Here is a 24,138-nt window from a genome sequence, read left to right as displayed (position 1 = left end):
CCTGGCTGTACGACCAGTAGCTACAGCACCCCCCCCCCCCACTTCCCCCCCCACCCTCAGGGCCTTGAAACCCTTCCTTCTCCCTAAATCCTCTGCAGCGCTTCACTACCTGACCTGTCTGTACAGCTGCAGTGACGTTACCCTGCTTTTTCTCTGACTAGAATTGGGCATGAGATTTTTGTTGACCCTGTTGTAAGCAAATGTTGTAATAGTGAAAATGTGCTAAAACCCACTCCTGCCTGAAGTCCATTGTACATTTTTACACCAGAGGACCTTAAGAAGGGGAAGCCAGATGTGTCGTTTGAAGGCACTAAGAAAACAGCCAAGTTCCATGACCGAGATGTGCAATCAGGCCCTCTTTGGAAGCTGGCTGCAGCCAAGACTTGGAGAGTCTATGCGATGTGCGCCCTCCACTACTTGAGATACGAGGTAGATTGACAACAATAGACACAAAAATTGACTCTCTTACAAAGTGCCTGGATGGCATGAAGGACCATCTGCAAAAGCAACATACTAGCACAGGTATGGCTGAATGCTGCATTTTGGATCTCAAGAATGACTCTACAGCTTAGGTGAAACTTAAAGAGTTGCAACTAGAACTAGACAAAGTTAAAGCATAGAATGAGGCTTTGGAGTCACAAGCGCATAGATGCAAATTACTTAATACAAGAGTGCTGGATTCCAGCAATATGAAGAGAGTCGCAGACTATGTGTTAAAGGCTATCTTTGTGCGGGAGAATCTTTCATCAATGTTTATTGTAGAGAGCGCCCATCTTCACGCCTAATCATCGATAAATTGTTGAATAATAGAGATTGCATCAAAATTATTCAGCTTGCACTGGAGAGACGTGAAATTCAATATGAAGGTGCCTCCATCTGCATCTATCCAGACTTTACAAAAGTGGTACAGGAAACCCGTAGGAAGTTCAGTCCACCCAAAAATAAACTATGTGAACTAGGCATACAATAGGCTATGCAACTCAGCTAGACTGTGGTTCATCTTGCAAGGCAAACCTCAAGTATTCACTTTACCTGAGGAAGCAAATTAATTCCCTAACAAACAGGCGCAACGGGACAGGGGCAGGGGAAGCAGTTCTGCTATCTCCTTGCCTGGTCACTTTAGCAAGGTGGTATAAGACATTGCTGCTCTACTAGAGTTTCAGGTTGCATGTTCTGTAATGTAATGTAATGTAAAAAGAATTTATAAAGCGCGGCTAACACCAGACGGTTTCTTGGCGCTGGAAGCAAAGGAAGAAGAAAACAAACAGTCCAAGGGGCTAAGGAGATTAGTTATAGGCTATGCGAAACAGGTGGGTTTTTAGGAGAGACCTAAAGTGGGTTAGGGGGGAGGCCAGTCTTAAACTTAGTGGAAGGGCGTTCCAAAAGGAAGGGGCAAGGAATGAGAACCTTAGTCCTCCCTGTTTTTTACGTTTGAAGGTTGGGATCTGGAGTAGAGCCAGGTGGGCGGAACGGAGGTTGCGAGAAGGAACATATGGGTGCAAAAGTGAAGAGCTCACACCTTCAACTCACTGCCTTACAAGCAACCATACTATTGACGATGGGAAGGTTCCTGACTAAACGTCTGTTTCCAAAGACATTTTGCTAGATACCCAGGGCCTGGGTGGGTTGGGACTTCCCTGGCTTGGCTCTCGAGTAGGTAGAGCAAGAGGAGGGGTATCTATGTGATGACCAATTCGCTCCAAAATTGCAGCATCCTGACCCACCCATATGTGTCTCCTGGATGAGGGCAACGTCTATGGAGTGTCTGTTAAGGTACACCAGAATTAGTGAGGCATTCTAATGATTATTGATTCCTCAAACATTCCATGTCATTAACTTTATTCTTTGCAAACCCTGATCTCCAAGCTCATGAGCTGAGTGTGTTGGGAGTTATAAACCTCCCCGACCAGTGCATGCATAGCTTTTATGTCCACTGTATATCCACCACTGCAAACTATATATCTCCAAAATAGTAAATGCTAACCCTCCACCCATCCCACATCAAGCCCCAAACACTTGATGAGTTACCCCGAAAAAACGGATTCTGGTGTACCTTAACAGACACGTAATAGACGTTGCCGTCAACCAGGAGACACATATGGGTGGGTCAGGATGCTGCGATTTTGGAGCGCATTGGTCATCACATAGATACCCCTCCACTTGCTCTACCTACTTGAGAAGGGTGGCTCTATTATTTAAAAAGGGAGTACAATTAAAGCTTCTTGAATTTCATAAGGATAAGCAAGATTGCTATTTATTGGTCACGGGTGTACTGGGTTCAACACATTACATTTTTATATCTATATGACCCGAATCTGGATAGTCCAGAATTTTTGCTGAAGTTAGCCGCTGGTTGGCTGAGGTATAGCCTGTACTATTACCTGAGGAGGGAACTTTAACACCGTGAGACTCAACAGCACAGGCACTGGCTCAGCTCAACAATGCCATACACGTGAAACAATATTAGATACTATTGCTCAGTTTGGGCTGCTGGATCTATACTAAGTTATGCAGCCCACAACTCACACCTACTCATTCTATTCAGCCGTGCATGGATCGCAGTCTAGAATTCCCTTTTTGCTGTGGTCCAGGGATGTTGCTAGATGGATGGAATCCAGGTCCTACACGCCGAAGGCCTTATTGGACTTTTCACCTGTTGTCCTCCGTATGCGAATGCCGATGGTCTTGCATCTTCGGGGAGCATGGCATCTGCAGCCCCCTGATCTGCTGGTTGCAGTCTTCAGGGTCGGGATTAGGCAAGCAATTTTGTCATATTTCGATATTAATAAAGGGTTGGTAGACTCGGCGGCCACATTGTGGGAAGAGTTCAAGACAGTGATCAGATGGGAGTGTATATCTAAATTACATGGCACCCTTAACTCATTGCATGGTAGGTTGTCTATAATGAAGGCTGAGATTTCCACTTTTGAGTGAGGTGGGTCCGGCTGCACTGACCCATCCACGCTGAAGGAACTAAACCTCAAACGGCTTAAAATTTAGAGAAGCTGCAGAAAGGAAGGCCCTTTTTCTGGGTAAATACTCTGCTGCAAGGTGATATGGAGAAGGAGAGAGATGAAGATTAATGTGGCGGCCTTGATCTGCCCAGCATGGGTAGCCTATGACATAACTATGATCAGTGCACCTGATGGCACATCACATTATCATTAGAATTATACCCTACTGACATGTGGCTAAGTTAGGCCCGAAGAGAAACGCTGCCATTTTTACATGCACACTTTTTCCTAAGTTGCCTTCACCTTCACACAATGAATTTTGACACACATTTGCATGCGTGAGAGTATAGGATAAGTTACCATGAAACTAAATTTGATTACAAATTCCGCTTTGTAAGAATACTATCACGACACCTTAAACATCTCGTACAAGGTCTGAACATACATTGTGCAAATGTGATTGTTATTCGGCCTCACTAAGTTCTCAGCTCGGGAGCAAGGATGCTTTTTGCTATAAATAATCAAGCATTTCCAAGTTGAGGCAGAGGAGCACGTGCTGTCGTTTGCAAGATCACTACAAGCTGAAATCTCAGCCCAGCTGCTTACAGATCCCTCTATGAGGAGAGATGTCCAACCTGTGACCAAGACAGGGACCTACATACTTTTCCTTCAGGTAACAGGGGTTGGATCATCCAATAAGGAATTATTGGCAGAACACAGACACCAAAGGCATCTAGGTTAGGGAATGCATAGTAGGAGTAAGCTATATCAATATACTGTTTTATATGCTCACATATATACAATTGTTTAGCAAGATGGTGGAACTATTCAACTAATAAACAAATTGAATCCACCCACAAGATATTGGCGATCTGTGTACCCGTCCTGAAGAAGCAGCACGCTTCGAAACGTGTTGACACACGCAGGAGGTTTTGTACATTAATACATTACACCTTCACCTCACTTTTTTAACAATACCGGCAACGAGGCCTATTAAAATTCTTTTTACTCCTCACATGCTAGGTATTTTTTAACACTCACTAACTATTCCCTACTGACTCTACCGCTCACCCCCTCTCACACTACACATAGTGGTTACATCAGGGCATGCCGCGTTCCGTAGAGGGGCGCGAAGACCCCTATGATGAAGCATGACACCAAGGGCCCTTTTGGTGTGTGAGGGGTATTTAAGAAATCCAATGTGCTTCCCACCCATGTAGGAAACACATCCAAACCAAGACCATCCATCTTCTATCGCCAATCTCTTGTGGGTGGATTCAATTTGTTTATTAGTTATAAGTTAGGGGAGGCCGAATCCACTCCCTGTGTCCGTCTGGACAAACTCTCTCTCCACTCCCTCCTTTGGTATTTATAGGTGGAACTATTCATTCTGTTCACTGTCCTTATATTGCTAATTTCTTTTATCTGCTTCTGTCTATTGATCATCTCAGCACATATATTCTATACAAGAATCATGATGGTTCAATAAATATTGAAAATGCCCCTGTGTGTATCCTTTGTATATTTCTCCAAGAGAGAGCACAAATGACTAAGCAAAAGGGTTCTAGATATGTTACCACAATTCCTGGGGGGAGTCAGAGTTGTCATGTTCTGTGGTTGCCCAAGCCATTTGCTACCTGTCTAGGTTTTAGGGGTCCTTATGGTGGCAGTGAGAGTTAGCTTGCCTTTAGGCCAACATATCCAGAGGGGTGCACAGAATCAGTCTGGCACCATCCCAACATTTGAGTTGCCCAACAAATGCACAGCTCCTACTGGAAAGTGGAAACTGCACGACATGGCGCCACCAATGTTAGTAGATTGGGTTATTATTTAATGAATTGCCTGTGCTTCTCGCTCAAGGATTCTCAGAGATCCCTACTAGGTAAATACTATATATTGGTGGTAGGTTGTTCAAGCTTTTTACTAAATATTATACAGACTTATATGCTGCAAGAGTCAATGCTGCCTCTTCTGACATCCATGAATACTTGAATAGGGCAAAACTGGCCTGGCTTAAACCTCATCAGCACGAATCAATGTGTGCCCCCATAACTGTCATAGAAATCAGGGTAGTATTTAGCAAAATGTGTAATGGTTCGACCCCAGAGGGGGATGATCTCCCTATAGATTTTTATAAAGAATATGAAGAGGAGCTGACTCAGTTACTCCTAAACGTGTATAATTAAGCATTTGAGTGGGGTCTACCACCAATGAAGTGAGAGGTTGTAGTAATAACTCTGCTAAAACCAGACAAGCCGCCACACCTCTGTGAATCCTACCATCTTTTATCATTGATCAATTAGGACAATAAGAATTAGCTAAAACTATTGATAACAGATTGCTCCTGATGTATCCTAATTTGATCAGACTGGACCAGTCCAGATTTATACCTGGCCATTCCACCGCAGATAACCTCCTCACACTATTTGCCATTACTCACCAGATAGATCCCAAAATACAGGCGATGGTGGCCTTTCGGGATACCACCAAGGCATTTGATTCCATAAAATGGTCATTTCTCTTGTCAGTCATTTAAATGATGGGAATGGGAAAGGCATTGCTGAAATGGGTAAACAACCTCTACACCAAACCAATAGCCAGAATAAGAGTGGATAATTTTTTTCGCCACTGATCCTGATATACAGAGGCACTAGACAATGATACCCCCGTCGCACCTGATTTTTTCTTTTGGTGAGCGAGCCCCTAGCTAGCATACTTAGAGAATACCACAGTCAAAGAGGAATGAAGTTCTGACTGTGTGAGATAGTGTTATCCATGTATGCAGATGATATCATGCTCCTCATGAGAGGCCTGGCTACCAATCTGGCTCCCATCATCGATTGAATTAGCGCATAATGTGAGTAGTCGGGCCTTAAGATCAATTTTGCTGAATCAGTGCTGATGCCACTGACTAGTGATACGCCTGCCCATATATTGGACTTCCCTCTGAAATGGCACCTGGATCATGTATGCCACTTAGACATTCAATTTAAATGAAATACAGAGGTGATATTGAGAAAAAACTATGTGAAATACATGACAGCCATTGCCAGTTAATATCAAAATGGATCAATCCCCCATTAACACTGGCTAGTCAAGTGGCACTTATGAAGATGGTGATTACATACAAGTTGTTGCAAAACATCCCCATTCCGCTTACCAGGGCTTTTTTTAAAGAACTCAGATAACTGATGTTTAAATTGACGTGTGTAGGAGTGCCTGGCTTGGCAGTTCAGGCTGGACTGTTCCCAGGAGGCAGAGGGTCAAGACTGATTTGCATATGGCTGTGTTCAAACTGGAATAGCATGGTGAGCAAAAAAAAGATGGATTTAGGCCCAGATCTCTGTACTGGGGTGAATTATGACATTGTTCTGCATTCTGTCCATCTACTGTTGTTTTTGCGTGGGTAGGAGGGCAGCACAGAGTTGCCTGGGATAAATTCCAAAAAGACCAGATGATGAACGGAATGCTGAACCAATCTCACATCACCCCCCGTCACAGATCTGGCAACGCCATTCCAGTTTAGACCCAGCCATATGCACATCAGTCTTGACCCTGTTCCCCATGGGAACAGTCCAGCCCAATCTGCCAGGCCAGGTCCTCCCTGGACCAGAAACAAGCATCATGGGATCAGTTTCAGGCTTGCTTGAATCTGGTGGTGTAGCGAGCATGGGTCACACGTCAGGATTTAACTCAGATCTCTTGACTAAGAGGTGAATGTTTGATTTGCTCTGCATTTCATCCATCATCTGTGTGTCTTTTGCTTGGGATAAATTGCAGCTACAATATGAGTTAGGTGGACCGGCTTCCCCAACTTTTGAGTATATTAGCTTGCAACCCAGGCGCAGTTGCACATTACTGGTTTCACCCTGTCAGACTGGCACCACACCAAGACTTAAAGGTGGGGCTCTCAACTCACTGTGGGCTGCCATCCAAAGTAAATCTTGCTGCCCTAATAAGAATATACACACTGTCAGGTGCATGGGATAGGCGTGAGCCAGAGTGGTTTATATGATTGGGTTGGAGAGCATTTACTCCCCACTCCTACCACTAATTAGAAACCCACTGGCATCACTGATTAATGAAATTGGTATAATTAAGCAACTCCATACTAGGAATATATATACAATGGGGTCCCTTTTTGTTGATGGTCATCTCCTCTCGCTGGCGGAATATTCTGTTGATGCTGAGATGGAATCTATAGAGGTTCTTACATATCACTGTCTCCAACACTCGCTAAAAGATGTATTCCCAGACATACTGACTGAGCTGCCAGAATGTGGTTTGCTTGGTACACTTACAAATAGCAGGTATCATAAGCTGTCTTCATGATCCTGAGAATATGGTTGTGGCAAATAAAAGTAGGAAGATGAAAGAATTCTGTACAGCTGATCTGCCTCTGCGTTGTCACTGTCATAGAGTGAACGTGCATGAGAGCAGGCAGTTGTTCCACGGCCCATTTACAAAATTAATTTAGAAGCAAGCCCAGAGTATGTAACTTATGGGCACTGCATCATCCATCTGTCCTTTGTACATTGTGCTTCAAAGATATCTACAAATGTACCAGTCTACAATGGTGCATTTTTCCACCAAGAATCCTTGAACACTTTGCTACTTTGTCCAAGTGAGAGAGCATTGCTTTAACCTTCAGGGAGGCCGCTGTCACCACCAACAAATTAACAGAGCCATTCCATTACATAATGTATGGACTGCCCTTGGGGACTTCCTACCAGCCTCTTGGGCTTGCTTGACAACATGAGGCAATGTAGCCATGGCCACCTCTGGGGGAGGAGCATGTGCAGCCACCTAGGAGTAAATGCCTTCATTTGTGGCAAAGACATCAATGTCTCAAAGGGAGCACTTTCTAAGTCTTGGCCAGGGACACAAGGTAGCACCTAATTGGGTACATGCCTACAGGCATGAGATGTTGATCCTTAGATTTTTGTCCAAGTTGATGTGTGATTATCTAACACAAGACCCCTTGTAAGGAAGAAGCCTAGGGAATGGATTTCCAGGGGAGCTGTCAATGGGTGATGGCCCAGTTGGAGCACTGGTACCAGCAGTTGGATCATGAATGACAGTGCCAGCTGGATTAGGAGGACAAGTGCACTCAGTGGGTTCACTGATTTTGGCAACAGTCCTTAAGTATGCAAATGGCCAAACATGAATGCCAGGAGCAGCATCAGAGCATGGTTGAGCTGTACCAGGACCTGAGGCTGGGGCACCATGTGTCTTTTTCTAGCCTTAAACTTTGCAAGTGGATTATTATTTGGGATGGGTAACTGCCTACATCCAGGAAAAATAACAGTTCTTGTCATGAGAAGCCCTCTAAGTCACACAATTGACCTGAGCTCTCCCCCTGGTACGAATGGCACAGAGCAGACAGGCTTAACTTAGGGCAATGTGTAAAGTATTTATGCAGTACCAAAATAGTAATAATGTCAACACACTAAACAATAAAAGTCCCAAACTAAATTAGAAAATAAAGCCAATTTTGATAAGCAAAATGACACCAAAACAACAAAAATCCAATAAGGGCAAAGGAGATATGCATTTTTAGGAGCTCATTTATGAGCCCCTTGTGCCCTGGTTATGTCACGTTGCGTGACACACCGGCGGCGCAGCCTGCTGCGTCAAATTTACAGGGTGGCTTTACGTGTGCTCGTAAAATATTGCCCCATTTCACGCAAAACCTTTTGTGTTAGGGGCGTGACATGGGTGTTGCTGTGGGTGTTCCCTTGCAACACCCATGTCCACTGTTGCATTTCCAGATTTACGAACAATCGTAAACCTGGAAATGTGTTACAATGCTATGCCACTCCCAGGGGTGGAGTAGTGAGGCGCAACGAGGAGAAATGTTTGGTTATGTTATTTTGAATTTATAGGGTGCACAGCTACCCCGAGGGGTTTCCCGGCGCCAGCCTGGTAGGTGGAAAAAAAGGGAACGTTTTAATTTCAAGGGAATGTTTTAATTTCTCCTCGCTTTTTCCTCTTTCTATCTGTGCTGGATTCTACAGCACGCATTGGAAGAGGAAATCACCTCAAGTGATTGTTTTTATTCAGAAAGGTGCCCCTTCCTGCAAAAAAACAATCTCCCCATGACGCATGCATCATTGCACCATGGTGCTAGTGTGCTTGCGCTAGCGCATGGCAGCAGTTTGTGCGCCAGTGCAGGGAAAGGCACAGTGATGCGACATGATGCTGTAAATATGTGGCATCTCTGTGCCTCGAAACGAACGCAGCATGGCGCAGCAACTTGACTTGCGGCACTGCGCTGCGTTAGTTTCTCATAAATAAGCCCCTTTGCCATTTTTTTAAAGAAAAGCACTGAAATTTCTTCTAAGTCCCAATTCAGAAAGAGACTTTGAAAAATTCTCTCTGAGCGGGATGCTGCTAAAAACATAGCCGCCACTGTGGAACTGAGGGCCAGATACTTGAAGTAGATTTGTCAAACTGGAGTTCTGGAATTTAGATATTTGTTGCTGATAATTTTCTAAGTTCCAAGGCAGAACTGGGCTGAGTGTTTTTTCAACACTACGGGAGCCTTGACCAGGACAATGCTCAGCTTTAATCCGACACTGTGGAATTGCTGGTTGACTACTTTTTCAGCCAGGTCCCCCTGAAGTTCTGGAGAAAAAATTTTTCCGAAGTTTACAAAGTCCAGAACTCCACTTAGACTCTCCAGGTCTCATGTAGAGGCCAACAGCAAAGTCCAGTCAAGGACTAGTTGCTACTGGTCAGCTGGGTACGTCAGAGAAAATCCACTTGTAACTTATTGTGTTCCTGTAGCCACAAAGCAAATAAGGCAACTGACCCTTGGAGTCCACTTGTTTGTCCTTGGGGTGCCACATTTATGCCTGGCATCAGTTAGTGGGTGGGAGTGACTCTTTGGCACTCCTTAACCAATAGGATAAAAGTTCCCAGAGGTAACCAAAACCACTATTTCATCTGTTCTTGTTTACCCTACTACAAACAATATCCCAGTGCCCCTCACTCTTAAAAACAAAGATAGGGAACCCCTTCTTCCATTGTGTGAACCTGTATACCTATCCACAGGTGTGACCAGGGTTATGAGAAGTCCCCTCCTTTGTGGTCACTCACAACTGGTTCTAGGGGTACCTTTCCTCCCACTGGGTTTGCTGTCAGCCTGGCTATGGGGACAAAGACTGGAACCTTCTCAGTTGTCATTTGACATTTACTTGTTATAGGGCAGACCCTTTTGAAGTAAATTAAGTTCCTGGATCAACCTTAGTGGTCTTTCGGAACGTGGAAGAAAACACCCCCTACACTCAGGCAGTTGTCTCTGCTCTGGGAGAAGTCTTCACACCTCTTTCACTCTCCATTCAGGCCAAGTACAGGCAGTGCAGTGGCTAGAGGGCTCATGCAATTTAGCCTCCAGCAGCCTTCAAGCATGAAAATGTTTACTTTTTAAAGGTTAAATTTCCTATATTGTTAATAAAAATCTGATTTCAACATTAGATGGGATGTTTATTAAATATAAAAAATAAGTGTTTGAACAGAGTGTGTAGCTGGTTCAAGTCAAGAGTTATAGATTGCATTGCATATTCTATACTTTTACTATATGCTAGTTATAACCTGACCAATGTCGTTTTGAGCCTAGTCATTGGGGAAACATGCCATTTCTAAGGTCACACATGTTACACTCTTAAATATTATGCATTCTACCATCTAGTCAGCAAGCTATGCCTAGGGGAGACATACTTAATATTTAAAATCAGGTTTCCTTACCTGTCAAAAGGCTAATGTTGATAGGTTTGTACAGCAGGTTTAAAGCTGCTGCTTTCTGGCTATACAGCATAGGCATGAAAAAGGCCTGAAATCATGTTTTCATTGAAACTATAGCAGATGGCAAAATAGGCGATTCAGTCCACTGTTGCCATTTAACTTTCAGGCCCTGGGGACATCTTCTATACCATATACTAGGGACTTATAGGAAAATTAAATAAAACAAATAGAAATATGCCAATTTAACCATGTTTCGGTTGCAGGCAAGGGGACACAGGCACTTTATTTCGTATTTCTGTTTGGTAAATTGCTAACAAGGGGATTATTTATGACATTATTTAGACATGTGGTTACGCATTTTCAAAGAGAGATAATAAGAAAACAGACACATAATTAATCGAATAAGTTCATAACACAAGAAGAGAAGGAAAAAACAGGCGTACGCTAGAGGATTTTGATAAATCTTGTATATTATTTGCACTCAAATATATTGTTTGCATTCGAATCAATAAAAGTTGTAGGGTACAATGAAAATAGAACAACCCAGCATACATTATTCTTGTACATTAAACCTAAATTCACGTCAGAGCCTGACAGATTAATGGTTGTAAATCCACTTTCTTATCAACTGGAATCTACCTTGTATACATATTCTTCAGTCCAGGGGTGCAGTTAGTAAAACAGGGCCAACGTTTCAGTCTCCCAAGTCATGAGTACGTGAGACCAGCTTCAGGACCAATAATGCTAGTGGGGTTTCACGATGACCCAAACAAATGCATGCATGTAGCTGCAACGTGTCAGCTTATGTCAATAGTTTATAACGGGCAGAGTGAATGAATCAACTATGGGAGTTGTACCCTACAACTTTAATGAATTTGAATGCAAACAATATATTTGAATTCAAATAATTTACAGAATTTGATCAAATCATCTTGTGTACGCATGTTTCTCCTTTCTTTTCCTTTGGTCATGAATTTACTGGATTAATTATCTGTGTCTGTCTTTTGATTCACTCTCTTTGAAAATGAGTAACTTCATGTCTAAATAATTTCATAAATAATCTCCTTGTTAGCAATTTACGACAAAGCACTACTGACACTCCCAACTGAGACTAGTTTAAAAAACAGTTTTCCTTTTTTCTGAACGTTTTTTAGCTCCCAAAGAATAAATGTCAATACTGGAGTCCATTCTCTATGTATAATGAGGATTAACAGTGTTTATAAGGAGGAGTAATCAATTCTTCCTATAGTCAGGGCCACATAAATTATGCAATTCTGCGGCTGCTGCTTTTTTTCTCATAATTATGGATTTTCTATATTTGCCTTATAATCTACCATCTGTTGTGGAATTTGCAGATTTCAACAAAAAAATGTATCTAACTCAAAAAGATCTAAAGTCAGTAACAGAGAGCACAACACATGGTGCAACAAAGTTAAAACCCTTTGTGAATATTAACCGGTCACCTTTTAGTTGCTGATTGCTGTTTTCAGGTGTAAACTGTAACTGTTACTTTCCTCATTGGGAGAACACAAACAGTCCACCTTTACATCTGAACTCAAGGAAATCATCTATGGAGTACATCAAGCATCCTCGCTCAGCCCCACCCTCTTCAACACCTCTGGCCAGCATCGCCAAAACCCCTGGACTCAACATCATATCCTACGCCGAGGACACAATACGCATCCTCTTCCCCTCCGAAGACACCAACAATACCAAGACCAACTTCTACAACTGCATAACAGACATCACAATCTGGATAAAGGACAACTGCCAGAAGTTCAATTTGGACAAGACAGAGGTACTGATTTTTAGAAACAAAACCCCCGATGGAATGTATCCTGGTGGCACTCGGAACTCAGACCTACTCCTTCCTCCGCTGACCAAGCAAGGAACCTAGGCATCAGTCTGGCCAACAAGCTAACCATGATGACTCGGGGCAAGTCTTTCTCCTCCCCCTGCTTCTTCATCCTCCACATGCTTTGTAAGATATTCAAATGGCTACCCCAAAGCACCATAACTTAGGCCCTCATTTCCAGCCTGCTGGACTACAGCAATGCTCTCTAAGCAGGGATCACAGCTCACCTCCACCAAGAGCTACAAACCATAGAAACTGCTGCAGCCGGATTCATCCTGAATCTCCCTAGATCAACCCGAATCACCCCCTATCTCAGTGAACTCCACTGGTTCCCTGTACAGAAAAGATGCCAATTCAAGTTTCTGACCCATGCAAACAAGGCCCTACATAACTGCGGACCAGCCTAGTTGAACCACCGCCTGAACTTCCATTAGTCCACCAGACACCTCTGCATCCCTTTATCTAACCCTAACCCTCCACATGCGATATAGCAGATGCAGAGGTCGCTGCTTCTCCAACCTAGCAGCAAAGACATAGAACGAGCTACTCTTTCATTTACAGACCTCCCATCTCTTTCAGAGTTCCGAAAGTCCCTGGAGACCTGGATGTTTGGTTAATCAACTGGACCCTGCCAGCGCCTGGATACCCTCATGGGTGACAAGAAGCTCTCTACAAATCTACTGATTTATTGATTGATTGATTGAATAAGATGGACAACGTTTTGCCGAGACAGTAGTAATAATATCCCACAGAATGTTTCATGTTAAGCTGTAAAAAATGTTTTTGCATACTTTAGTCAACCGTGCCACATAATTTTGTTCCCCACCCCTGCAGTATTGCAGTGTCCCTGCTTATAGTGCTGTGACTACTCATCCTATGCTTTGTAAGGTAAGCTCTTGGGTATTTCTCAGATAAATTATGACACCGATTGTACTGTGCTTATTTTATTTTTTCTCAGATGTGTTTTTATTAAATTTTTAGTGACAATAAACATTACACTTGGTAACATCAGTACATCTTATACACGTATGCATCACTAAGTATTCTATTTCTTTGTTCAGAGTCTTTCAGGTCAACCGAGTCATATCATCCTTGGATATTTGCGCAGATGTTACCTTAAAGTATACATAACATTCAAGGAAATCGAAAAACAAAAGGGGGAAGTTCAGTCATTAAGAGAACAACTGACCTCCCTCACCCTAGTAACCCTCCCCTCCTGTGAGGTTATTACCCATAGCTAAAATGTTGTCAAACTGCTCCCAACTCTTGGAGGAAGGTAAGAAGGTGCTCATACAAAGCAGAACTGTGATAAGAGACAAGGAAAAAATGGAAAATAAATGAGTGGACCAGTAGGTGGGGGAACCAGAGCAGTCGGTTTACCTGGATATCGAGGCAATCCGACGGGTTAGACTTAATTGGGGGTGTAGCCGCGGAGGGAGTTCTAGTATTGAGAGTAGGTCCAGTTAGATCTGAAACATGTGTAGTGCTCTAACCCTCGTGGAGCATTTAGTCAATGGAAGACCATGAAAGAGATAACTGACCAGAGGGCCCCAAGCATATTCAAAATTTTCTAATTTGTCTCTATATATATCGCTCATACATTCCATGGTGACTGCCTGCCAAAGACGCACATGCCACTGTGTGATGAACGGGGCGTCTTTCTTTTTCCAGGCGGCGGCTATTGATGTTTTTGCCGATCCCAGACAGAGCCACATTATGGCCTAGTCTGTTTTTGTCTGAAATTTCCAACCGGTGTCCCGGAGGTCGAGAAGCGTAAAATCTAGGGAGTCCGGGATAGGATATCCTAGTATCTCTTTAATTTGTGCCACAATTTCCATCCAAAAGAGCCGAATTGTTGGGCAGTCCCACCAAATGTTGCTTAAGTCGCCCAGAATGCCACACCCCCTCCAGCAAAGATCAGATGTGTTGGGAAATATCTTTTTTAGTTTGGTAGGGTATAGATACCAGTCAAAAAGTATCTTGTAGTGAGATTCTCTGTTGGCTTATTGAGTGGTTGTGGCGCTTTATGTGCTTCCCTAGAGCTTTCCATTGTGAATCTGTGATCTCATGATTTAGTGTGCTATATCTTTTTTTCATATCTATTTTATTGGGTTAGCAGTTAAGCAGTCCCATTCCATTCTGCCCTCCTGACCTGTCCCATTGTATATCAATTGGGTTAGCAGTTAAGTAACATTACAATTAAACTATGTTCCCCAACCCCCCCTCCCATCCATCCCCCCAAACAAAAATAGAGGAGCATGCCCCAGCGAGTACATTTCAACTTTAGTATATGCATGGCATCGGGGCAGTATAAACAACATATCATGTGTCATCAATTCATATCACCACCACGCATGCATCTAGTAATTAATCATCAGCAGATTCTACATCCTATCCCACCGCAGGATTCTCCATATTCTGCAGTTCTACCCCTTCCATTCTGCCCCCCTGCCAGCCCACTGTCAACTTCTATGTGTGCTGCTTAAAGCAGCACACATAGAAGTTGTAAAATGTCATTTTTTTATGATTGTGTTGAGATCTTATGTGTATGCATGCCTTATCCTTATGTACTGCCTGTCTGAGATTATGCACTGGATGCGGGACAATTTCCTGAAAATCAACACGGAAAAGATGGAGATTATGGAGTTTGGCCAGGGCAGCTCGGTGTGGAATGGATCTTGGTGGCCGGTGGAGGCGGGGGAGTGTCCTTGTCCTGTGTATAAATTCAGGAACCTGGGTGTTCTCTTCAATAGTCAGCTCAATTTCTCAGCACACGTCAGCAACCTTGCCTCATCATGTTCCTTTTTAATAAGGACTCTACGGAAGATCTTTCCTTTCATCGAACCTGACCTTCGCAAGACGGTGGTGGTGGCCCTCGCATTATCGAGACTTGACTACTGCAACGCCTTGCTGTTAGGTATAAATAAGTCCCAGATGAAGAGGCTGCAGAATTTGCAAAATGCTGCTGCAAGACTTCTGATAGCTGTCCCCAGAGACCAATCTATCTCTGGTGGAATTAAAACACTACACTGGCTCCCGATCCAGCAGCGTATAGAATTTAAGGCTATATGCTTAGTACACAAGGCTATATTTGGAGGAGGAGCCAAGGATGTTCAGAAGCTTTTTATTCCTTACTCACCCGGCCGGGTCTTAAGGTCCACTACACAAAACCTCATCAAGATAAATCGTATACGTAAAGTCAGATGGGGTGGCAGAGCCTTTTCTTTCCATGCCGCTGGTCTTTGGAATAAGCTTCCCTGCTCTATGAAATCAATTGGCAACCATCCAGCTTTCAGAAAACGGTTAAAAACATGGCTCTTTAATGAGACTTGCTGATGAAGATGACGTCTTTTCCCTCTCTCCCTACCAGCGCCAAGACGCTCCGGCATTCGTTGCGCTCTACAAATGATTATCCTATCCTATCCTATCCTACAATTCTCCTTTAAGTGCACCAGCACGCCAAGAGTCTAGAACCCTGTTTCCAGAGACTTGGTTCAATATGTTTTCAGTTGGACTCTGACTGAGAAGCCGGCTGTGCTTTGGTGGTGTGAGAAGACTAATAAAAGAGAAAAAGGCAAAATCCATTGTGGAGTTTTCCTTTTCAACACTGGCGACGAGCTGAGGCTGGATTAGGGACCAGCTGGCTGCACCACCAACTCCCCTGGAGATATTCGTGGATACTTATACAAAACTACATGCAAATCTCCTTGAGAACTGGGATTCTACTGACGATATCATCAAAAGAAACTGACATGGCACTACGCTTCAAAAATAAGTGACTGAAAAGTAGACATTTTGGGCCTACCATAAGTCTCTGCTTGCTCGAGCGCTCACGAGCAGTAACGGAAAGCGCTCGTGGAGCTCCAGTGATGTGTGCGCTTCAGTCACCATTACTTGCAGCTCACCTGTGAGTGCTGGCTCGGCATCCGCATTACCACGCACGACGCCTACATGACGAGATTACATCACATGCAAGGAAGCCATTTTGTTTCTGCGTTTCTGCATTTCCAACAGCTTTGGTAACTGGAGCAACCAATGCATCGGTATCTGTACTGACTGGATTCCTCAGTTTTCAAGCACGGAAAACAGGCAAGACGTTACCATTACCTTATTACCGGTGAGAGTGTGTTACAATTCTCTTATTACCGGTGATAGTGTTTTTTGGTGGTTTTCATCATTCAAATCCACTTAATAGACTTAAACTGAACGCTATTACACAGAGACTTGCTATTGAACTTTATACTGAACTAAACTATACTAATTTATTTACTACGCTCATACTAAGTCTACAGCAGCACTTGAATTTATTTTTGAGTTTGTGTGTGTGACATAATGACGGCAACAAATATGTCACAACCCCCGGCCTTCCTCTCTGAGAAGGGTGAACCAGCACTACCCTGGAAGCAGTGGAAAAAGATGTTTGATTCGTATATTGTGGCAATCGCTGGGGAGAAATTTTCAGCACTCTGAAAACAAGCCATTCTTTTACATAATCTGGGCATTGAAGGGTGCAATATATACAAAAGCCTAGATGAATTACGTACTGGTGAGGGTGCTGGGGAACCAGCGGATGCATTTGAAATGTCTCTTGTAATGCTAGAACGTTACTTTGGTCCTCGCATCAACTTAGTTTTGGAGAGACATAAATTCTTTATGAGGGCACAGGAACTCAACGAAAGAGTAGGCAGTTACATTGCTTCTCTAAAGGTGCTCGCTCGCACTTGTGAATTTGTTGAACTCACAGACTCCTTAATTCGTGGTCAATTGGTAAAATGCACTAATAGTAATAGAGTGCAAGAGAAACTGTTGGCTAAGAACCAATCTCTTAAATAAGACATTGCCATTATTGAAGGGCTTGAGAATGCATTGGGCTGGGTGAAGGAGATGAAGAGTCATACTCTTACTCCCAATTCCGAGACAAATGTTGAGAAGAAACCACCACAAAGCAGCATACATGAACTCGTAGACAGAGAGAAACAGATGGAACCGGACAGTGTTTACAAGCTTGCGGTGAAGCCCAAACTCAAAACTTTACCGGATAAGTGTTATAGATGTGGAAGTTTCACTCACATGGCTAAGAGCCCGAATTGTAATGCCAGACAATTGACTTGTCGTAAGTGTGGTGTCAAAGGACACTACGCAAAAGTCTTTAGATCTTCAAAACAAGTGCGTGTGGTTGAGAATGTGGATGTGATCACTGAAGGCTCACGCACTATAGTACTTAATGTGAAGGATGGAGATGGTGATGTTGATGCGGGTATTGTAACCATGCCCAAATCTACTGTAGAAATTGACGGCCAACAATTTGTAGTGCTGGCGGACTCAGGTTCACCGTTCACCATGATTGGTAACAAATTGTGGGAAAGTACATTTCCTGAGGAGGTTTTGCTTCCTTCAGCTAATAATCCCATCAGTTCTGGGGGCTCACGCATTGATGTGGTAAAGAAAATTGTGTTCAAAAGCAGGGAAACTACAGGCAAAGTGTATATAGCCAAAAGAGGAGATAACTTTTAGGGTTGGAGACCCCAAAGAGATATGGGCATCATACGCAATTCCAATGCCAAGGAGCAAGTGATGTTGGTTGAGTGTGGGAATGGGCTAACATTTTTGGACTAATTTCCAGAAGTTTTCAAAGATGAGTTGGGTTTACTGTAGGGGTTTGAATATCGTATTGTTCTAAAGAGAAATGTCAAGCCCAGTGTACATAAGGTTCCTCACTTGATGCTTGAACCACTCAAGAATGAGTTGGATAGATTATTTAAAGCGCAAATAATTGAAGAAATTGAAGCCTCGGAGTGGTCGGTGCCAGTGGTTTTGTAAATGTAAATTGATACTTGTATAGCGCACTACTCACCCGCAAGGGTCTCAAGGCGCTTGTACGAATACCGCTGTGGAACCCATCCTGGCTTTCCCTGTGAGGTGTCCACTCCTGGGCACCCCCAAGGTGGAGGCCAGGCATCCTTAGCGTTGTGGGGGCCATTGTGGAGATTAAGCAAGCTATTGCCCAGAGTTGGACTCCATGATTGGAATAGGCACCGAGGCGAGAATTGTCAGGTCCGTGGAATTTTGAGCCCAAGACCCGCCGAGGTGGGGAATTGAACCCTGGTCCCGGGCCAGACCTCTGCATCAGGGTCTGCCGCTCTAACCATTGAGCCACACTTCTCCACTAACCATTGAGCCACACTTCTCCACTAGCACCTAAAGGTGGAGGCAAGTCCATTAGGGTGTGTGTGGACTTGAGAAACCTCAACAGGTGGATCTGGGTGGATCGCCAACCACTCCCCAACATCTCTGAATCTCTCACCATGCTGAAGGGATTGGAGTATTTCTCCGTTCTCGATCTCTCTTCAACATATCACCAACTTTTACTTCATAGTGACTCAAGACATCTAACATCATTTGTGACACCTTTAGGAGCTTATCGTTTTCTCAGAATGCCTTTTGGTTTAGTCTCTGCGGCTGCTTGTTTCCAAAGAATCATGAAACAGGGGCTTGAGAATATATACCCAATATGTTGTTCTTTCAGGATGACATCCTTGTATATGGTAATAATGTAAGTGAGCATGACTTGGCATTGAGGAAGGTGTTGGGGAGGTTAAATGAGAAGGGTTTGACAGTTAAAAAACAAAAATGCAAATTTGCAGTAACTTCAGTAACCTACTTGGGTCATGTTATATCAGGTGAGGGTATTCAGCCCAAGTTAAAGTTAGCAGAGAGCATTGTAGCTGCCCCAGTTCCAGTTGACAGAGAACAAGTTAAATCTTTTTTGGGACTCGCTGAGATTTATACAAAATTTATCAGAGGTTTCACCAGCATTGTAGAACCCATTGGGGCCTTACTTAAGAAAGGGGTTCACTGTGCATGGACGGATGAATGTCAATCAGCCTTTCGTACCATTAAAATGGCCATCAGCAATATGCCGACTCGAGGTCATTTTGACACCATGAGGAAAACTATCCTAACCACGGATGCAGGTTTGAAAGGGTTGGGGGCAGTTCTCTCTCAAGTGGAGGGTGGTGAGGAACAGGTGGTGGTGTTTGCATCTCGAGCTCTCAAAAAGTGTGAAGAACACTACTCATGCATTGAAAGAGAAGCCTTGGCCATTGCATGGGCAGTGAAGCACCTCAAAGTTTACTTATGGGGTATTCCCTTTTTAGTGAGAACTGACCACAAACCATTAGTTCAGGTATTTTCATGTGGTCAAACTGAAAGAGCAAGTCCGAGACTCAAGAGGTAGAGCGAAGGATTTGAAAAATTCAAATTTCAAGTTCAGTATCTACCATGTCTAGTAAACAAAGCTGCGGATTGTTTATCACATCTACCATTGCAGAGTGTGGAAGAACTTGAGGATGGGTGTATTTTCGAGTGAGTGAATTGGGTGATGGAATCCTCCATTTCTAAAGAAGAATGGTTGGATAGCACGATGAAGAATACAGAGGTTGGCCTGCTCAAAATCAAGTTGTGCCTGAACTTAAACCTTTCTGGTCTGTAAGGGATGAGCTTACTATCTGCCAAGGCACTCTGATGAGAGGGGAAAGGGTTGTTCCCCCTTCGAGCATGAGGCATGTGGTGAATAACCTTGGTCATGAGGGGCACCTGGGCAGAAGTCTAACTAAGGCCTGTGTCAGGGAAAGGTACTGGTGGCCGGCCATGAATCATTCAGTTGAGCAAGTTGTGAAGGAGTGTTTTTTGTATGCTTCCAATGATAAGTCCCATTGTGTGAGTAAGGCTCCTTTGTCTCCAGTGTCAGTACCTGACAAGGCTTGGACAAAGTCAGGCCTAGATATCATTGGTCCTTTTGAGTTGTTACCATCGGCTGAATGTTATGTGTTGTTGCTTGTACATTATACGTCTAAGTGGGTGTCTACCAATTGTTCAAGTGTGGTTTCTACAAAAGTGGTGGTTGATTTTTCGAAGGATGAGTTTGTGAGTGAAGGTGTTCCTGAATATCTGGTCACTGACAACAGAGCGCAGTTTACCTCGCAGGAAATGAGTGATTTTCTTAAACAGTTTGGCATAATACACCAGAGATCTGCTTTGTATTCACAGCAAGTGAATGGTCTTGCCGAGTGCATGAACAGGTTAGTGAAGGCCTGTGTGCAGACAGCAATTGAATCAAGATTTCCTCTCAATGGAATTCCGGGAGATATGTGGAGGGCACATCACATTATACCCACTTGTGTGACTCAAAGGTCGACATTTGGATTTTTGAGGTGTAGGACTGCCACCTCTAAATTAAATCCAGTGTGGCTGCCTGTTCCTGAGACACCAAAGCTGAGTGATGGGGAGATCCGTGAGAGGGTGACTGACTAACAGAGGAAGTATAAGCTGAGATATGATGCAAAGAATTCTGTGAAGGAAAAGAAGTGGTGCGTTGGTGACATTGTGTTGGTAAGAAAACCGAGATGGGAAAGTAAAGGTGTGACTGAATTTATGGGTCATTTCACCATTACACATATCAGGCAGAATGTTGTGACTGTTCACACTGGATGCAAGTGGAGTATGTCCACGTTGGTGAGGTATTCTGGGGGGGTTCTGGAGTCTGGTACCTCTGGATGTGCCTGAAAGAGTGAGGCTGGTGGTGGGAGACCCAAGGACTCACCAAGAGGACAAAGAAAGGTTCTGTCTCGCTTTAAAGATGTTTTCATCAAATAGGTAAAGGAGGATTCATTCTTGTTTTTCTGATTTTGTCATAAAGTGACTTGTTTCTATCTTATTATTGAGATTTGTGTTTGACATTGTGTTGACCCTGAACACTGTTCCTTTCAGTTTTCTTTTGTATTATTTTCTCTCCTTGTGTAAGGGGGATGTGTTGTGATCTTATGTGTATGTATGGCTTATCCTTATGTACACTTCTCCTTTAAGTGCACCAGCACGTCAAGAGTCTAGAACCCTGTTTCCAGGGAATTGGGTCGATGTGTTTTCAGTTGGACTCTGACTGAGAAGTTGGCTGTGCGTTAGTGGTGTGAGAAGACTAGTGAAAGAGAAAAAGGCAACATCCATTGTGGAGTCTTCCGTTTCAACAGATTGTTTATGTGCAGGAAGGGGCACCTCCCTGCACATAAACAATCAATGGTGTTTTTCTGTTTCCATGTGTGCTGCACAACGCAGCACATATGGAAACAGCAAAAACTAGGAGAAATTAAACATTTCTCTGCGTTTAACAACGGTAAGAGCAGGTTTTCACTGGTCTTAATTTTGGTGTAGCCCCATATGTATGCCACCCTTGTAAATATGGGGCAGCTTCGAAATCAATGGGTGCTGCGGTGGACCGCCCACCACAACACCCATTGCCCGTCACTTTTCATGCTAAGTATTGCATGAAAGGGTGACTTATTTACAAGGCAGTGTTAATCCATGTTAAGTGGCCTAATGCTGCCTTGTAAATAAGGCGAAGCCGCTATAGCCACCACAACGTCATGAAAGTGATGTTGTGGTGGCGATAGTGGCTTGTAAATATGCCCTTTATAGTTTTGTTGTTCTTTGTCTTCATAGCTAAATGAGCTACTGGGATCTGTACATACTTGGAGGGTGCACCCCCGTTATGACGAGAGCCGAAGACTAGGCCGAGCTCTGTACTCTGCCCATTTTCTCTGTGCACACATCATATCAAAGAAGTGTGAAATTAGCCTGTCCTGGAAGACCGACCTGCATTGGCTCATTTGGGGACCTGCGTGAAAACATGGTACTGATGTGAGATGATGTTAATGGATAACTTCACAACAGGTCATGCAGAATTTGCTTAGAAAAGCTAGCACTACAAATGATTTACCTCACAATAATCAAGTTAACAAACACTGGGGCATAATTACAATAGAAGAGAAGGGGCTCTGCGTTAGGCTTCTTGGCTTAACGCCGTGCTTCACCACTTCTGAAATGCAGGGCTGCACCATATTTACAACAATATGGTGCAGTCCTGCGTTTCCGCCTGCACTAGCGCTAAATTTTGCTTCCTAGCACCAAAACAGGCACCTTTGCACCGTAGTGTAAGGGTGTCTGCGTTGCAGGGGAAGATTGTTTATGTGCAGGAAGGGGTCTCTTCCTTCACATAAACAATATTTAAATGATGTTTTGTAACTTCTATGATTGCTGCTTAAAGCAGCACTCATATAAGTTGCAAAATGTATTTTTTTTTACTGATTGTTTACGTGCAGGAAGGGATAACTTCCTGCGCATAAACAATCAATGGCCTTTTGCTGTTTCCATGTGTGCTGCACAACCCAGCACACATGGAAACAGCAAAAACGAGGAGAAATGTAACATTTCTCCTCGCTGTGCCAGGGTAAGACCAGGTTTTCGCTGGTCTTAATTTTGGCGCTGCCCCCTATTTACGTCACCCCTGTAAATATGGGGCAGCAACAAAATCAAGGGGTGTTGTGGAGGAATGCTCACCACAACACCCATTGCCCGCCCCTTTCACGCTAACTATAGCATAAAAGGGGGCCTTATTTACAAGGCAGCATTAAGACATGTTAATGGCTTAACACTGCCTTGTAACGAAGGCAAAGCCCCTATCGCCACCACAAAATCATGAAAAGTGATGTTGTGGTTGCAATAAGGGCTTGAAATATGCCCCACAGACTCTAGGGCCATCCTTCATTGTCTGGGAAAAGATTAATAATAAACTGACAAAAACAAATCCAACGGTCGATTCCAACGGCGTGCAAGGTAAAAACCTCACCAAAACTACACGCCGGAAAGAAATGCGAGGGAAATTAGGCGTCAACACTTTCGAATCACAGATAAGCAGAAGTGGAAAGAAGAACAAGCAGGATGGGATATATGCAACAAAGGCGAACATGCTTCCTACCGACCAGGTAGACTACATTGCTTTAGTAGGTAGGTAGACTAGAATATTTCCATCGAACCACAAGGTGGCGCTACCGTCCCACTTTCCGTTTCAGTCAACATAAAAACGAACCCATTAGACAAATGCGAAGAATTATGCCTTCAAAGATTGTCTTGTAATTTTCAAGTCACATTTATTACGCCTATACGGAGCGCTGAATGCCTTGCTCCCGCGATAGAGTGCTGTATTTTGCAGGATATGAGGTCAGAAGAATGCTGCCCTTCTTTTGATCCTAGGTTGGAAGTGTTTCCATGTCCAGAGTGATGACCACGGTACGTATTGCGATTATCGGTGGATGATTGAAGAGAAGTGAGAAATAGATACTACGTTTACGATTTTTAGTATGGTGGCAGCCTAGATCGGCAACGAGAGCCCCTTTATGGTGTTCTTGTATGTTACAGTCCACCTTTTGTGGTTATCGCATAGGGGGCCGGGTGTATAGATTCCGGTTTACAATTATCTAATAGCGAATTTTTGCAATTCGCAATTAAGAAATCGCAAACAGCTATGAACAACAGTGTGTTTTACGCCCAGTGGATCACAATTGACTTACCTCATGAATATTCATGGTGTAGGTCGCAGTTTGTAATCCATTGGGAATTGCTAAAAACAAAGGGATGAACCATGTCTGTGTTTGCTTTTAAATAAAGCAACTTTTTTTTTTTAAGGCAGGCCGTTTTCCTTAAAGGAAAACGGGATCCGTTTAAAAAAAAAGGATGAAAAGTTAATTTTCT

The 24,138-nt window shown here is 43.5% G+C and overlaps 1 protein-coding gene across 1 annotated transcript in view; it reads right to left on the bottom strand.

The window, feature by feature from the left end:
- Positions 1–24,138, bottom strand: part of CPE (carboxypeptidase E) — a 357,745-nt gene that overhangs the window by 141,815 nt on the left and 191,792 nt on the right. The window lies entirely within an intron of this gene.

The sequence above is a fragment of the Triturus cristatus genome, chromosome 2_2 (genome assembly GCF_964204655.1).
Source record: "Triturus cristatus chromosome 2_2, aTriCri1.1, whole genome shotgun sequence".
NCBI classification, from domain to species: Eukaryota; Metazoa; Chordata; class Amphibia; order Caudata; family Salamandridae; genus Triturus; species Triturus cristatus.
This window is presented reverse-complemented; position numbering and strand designations above follow the sequence as displayed.